This window comes from Podarcis bocagei, assembly GCF_964188305.1.
Source record: "Podarcis bocagei genome assembly, chromosome: 11".
NCBI lineage: Eukaryota > Metazoa > Chordata > Lepidosauria > Squamata > Lacertidae > Podarcis > Podarcis bocagei.
The window spans coordinates 21893992-21897348 of NC_138136.1; the positions used below are offsets into that span (position 1 = coordinate 21893992).

At 43.9% G+C, this 3357-nt stretch overlaps 1 long non-coding RNA gene across 1 annotated transcript; it reads left to right on the plus strand.

Moving 5' to 3' along the window:
• Window positions 1-1175: 1175 nt before the first annotated feature.
• On the plus strand, window positions 1176-2079 carry LOC308597512. The gene is made up of 2 exons (XR_014013037.1): window positions 1176-1449; window positions 1716-2079. It is a non-coding gene; the product is annotated as an uncharacterized lncRNA (long non-coding RNA).
• Window positions 2080-3357: the final 1278 nt, after the last annotated feature.

Genomic DNA, 3357 nt, shown 5'->3' on the forward strand with positions numbered 1-3357 from the left:
AAATTAGAAGTTGGCTACAACATGGAAAATAGCATACATTTAATATAATGTTTAAAGAGCAACGAGAAAGTATTCAAGAAACTTGGCAAATATTAAAATACAGCAATTTTTTTTTTAAAAAAAATGTACCAAACAACTATTCTACATCCTTTTGTACCCTGCTCACACTTAAAATTACCTGGAACAATAGGTCTGATTTGTTGTAAATTGGATGTTCAGGATCTCTGCGACAAATAAAATAGGGTGTTGGGGTGTCCCATTCAGCTCAATCAATTAAAAGTTGCTTTTGCATCTTTATGTTGTGTTTCTTTAGAGTTAAAATTAAGACTGATTCAACCAAAACTGATGTTCCGGGTCTTAGACTCCACAGTACTAGTACAGGAAGGACTTGGCGATATTGGTGAGTTAAGGGCCTATGATGTAGGGCTTCGCCTGCGTTTTTGCTTTTTCTGGTCAGAAATTGTTATTAACTTTGTTTTAGAAAAATCCTTGGTATTTGCAGATAATTCATGCACTTTTAAATTATGTAACAGATGGACAACCAAAGTGGACCCTGCAAGACTTAGTGGCTGCAAAGATACAGTGGTACCTTGGGTTAAGAACTTAATTCATTCCAGAGGTCCATTCTTAACCAGTGGCGTAGCGTGGGTTGTCAGCACCCGGGGCAAGGCAAGTAATTTGTGCCCCCTAACCCGTGGATTTGCACCCCCTAACCCTAACCCCTCAGATGTTGCGCCCGGTGCGGCCGGCCCCTCTGCACCCCCCATGCTACGCCACTGTTCTTAACCTGAAACGGTTCTTAACCTGAGGCGTGCTTTCGCTAATGGGGGGCTCCTGCTGCTGCTGCGCCGCTGGTGTGCAATTTCCGTTCTTATCCTGGGGCAAAGTTCTTAACCTGGAGCAACCACTTCCTGGTTAGCGGAGTTTGTAAGCCGAAGCGTCTGTAACCCGAGGTACCACTGTACATAACCCAGTTGATTTCCATAGTTGATCTAGAAAAAAACTAAAACAAGATATGTAACAGAAAGGACATATTTTGTAAGTTGGGGGTTTTCTCAGTAGCAGGTGGAGTGGTTGGGTGGTGGTTGGTTGCATCACTGCGGTTTACCAGGAGGGAGAGGGAGGGGACAAGGCAACACCGAGATTGGCATGGTACTGTTGCAGGAACACCCCCCCCCAATCATTCAGTTTGTACAAACACGACACACACACACACACACACACACACACACACACACGACGTACGCGACGTTTCTGTTATAAATTCATAGTAAATCAACCGTACATTGGATTTACACCGGTCCACTTTTATTTTACTCCATGAAGGAAGGACTACAAAATGGGGAAGGTTTGATACAGGGCAGCCATAATCCCTTGATCATACCAGCACATACACAGGAGCCCTGCTCAGTTGCTATGCCAACCCTGATGGTCCTAGACAGAAGAAGAGTTTGGATTTGATATCCCGCTTTATCACTACCCGAAGGAGTCTCAAAGCGGCTAACATTCTCCTTTCCCTTCCTCCCCCACAACAAACACTCTGTGAGATGAGTGGGGCTGAGAGACTTCAAAGAAGTGTGACTGGCTCAAGGTCACCCAGCAGCTGCATGTGGAGGAGCAGAGACATGAACCCAGTTCCTCAGATTACGAGACTACCGCTCTTAACCACTACACCACACTGGCTCTCATCAAGGTTACAAAGAACTTGCATATAGGAGTGGATTCAGCATGGACTGGAACAAAATACAATAATCAGCTCTTCCCTCTGGGGGCAGGAAACTGCAAACTCCCCTCTGTCACCTGGAAAGTACTCATGGGGAGGTGGAAAGGGGGAACCAGCCAGGTGACAGGACACTCAGATTACCACCACAACTCCTCCCTCAACCCCTCCTTTTTGTGATGTATCAATGATGTAGTTGTGATGTAGTTTTAGGGGTGTAGTTTGGGGGATTAGTTAATAAAAGTTGGGGTCTTCTTTTGTTCGGGACTTCCATCTTGCTTCATCTTGTTGGGGGTGGGAGTCCTGTCGCGACAGTTTTCAATAAAGGCCAAGCCTACAGGCTGCTGTTTTGCTCCAAATTGTCCTGGTTTGGTATCTTTGTCTTTTTGTCCAAGGGAGCCCTCGGATTCCTCCGTTAACAGTACACAAATTGGAAGGAGTGCCAGACTGACTGGTGCATTACACTCATTTTGCCACCCCTTTGCTCTCCCTGTCTATCTCCCAGTGACAAAACCAACTGAAGGTTAGCTGAGCACTGCTACACCACCCATTACTGGGTTTTGCTTATAAACTTAAATGAAAAATGCCTTATTCTGGTCAACCTGCAAATAGTGATGCAATTCACTTCATTTGCACAAAAAATTTGTTTAGTGTCATACCTGCGTTGGATGATGACACTTGCATCTGAGGTATATAAATAACGTAATCATAAAATGAAGCTGTGGCGTTGTGCTGACTTGGTGACTTTAAAGAAAACAACTGCAAGAGGATAATTTAGGTATATGTTACAAGATTAGTACAGTAAATCAGAATAGGTATAAACAGCAGGAAGGGAAAACAGAGAACGCACCATGTTATTTACCAAGGGGATTTCTATTTCTTATTTCAGATAGAAGCAAAATGTTCTTTAAGCCTCCTGGTTTTTGAAATATGCTAAAGTGTAAAATGATCATTATTGAGCAGGTAACAGAGCACTCTGAGTAGCCTCATTACTCAATATGCCAATAGTTCTTTGGCACTGCTTAGGACTGGCCCACAATTAAAAAAGAACAATTGAGCCAGTCCTGCAGGGAATCTACTGAAATGTTCAGTTTCTGTTAATTGGTTCTCGTGGGAAACTTGCAGATTCTAGCTTAGCACAATTAACTCAAGCTGGTGTCAATTTACTCTTGGCAGAAAGCCCAGGTTTGCTTGACCTAGAAACTACTCACTCTGATTGGTTAACGAGCAGCACTCAACTCTGTTATCTAGGATTGCTAGCACAGTTTGGTGTGAGGTGTGTTAGGAGTTAGAAGTGCTGTGTATGGTTTTGAGAGAGAGAGAAAGAGAGGGTTTATTTGCTTTGTTTTGTATGCAGAAACTCTGCTGGTTTTATTTTCCCTTTTAATAAATCCTGTAAATAGTTATTCTGAGTCTAGCTGACTAGTCATTACCGCCGCAACTAGCTTCCTCGCTGTGCAGGAAAACTCTGCTACGTTTGGGCTAAAGCCAGTAGGGCTATGCCTGACACTTCAAAGTTCCATGAGGTTATGGGCATTGTGCTGCCAGCCTGAGTTGCGGTGGTGTCAGCATCAACGGCGTTGGTTCCAGTAGTTCCAGAAGTTGTTGTTCTCTGGCTGGTTCCTGACCGTGGTGAG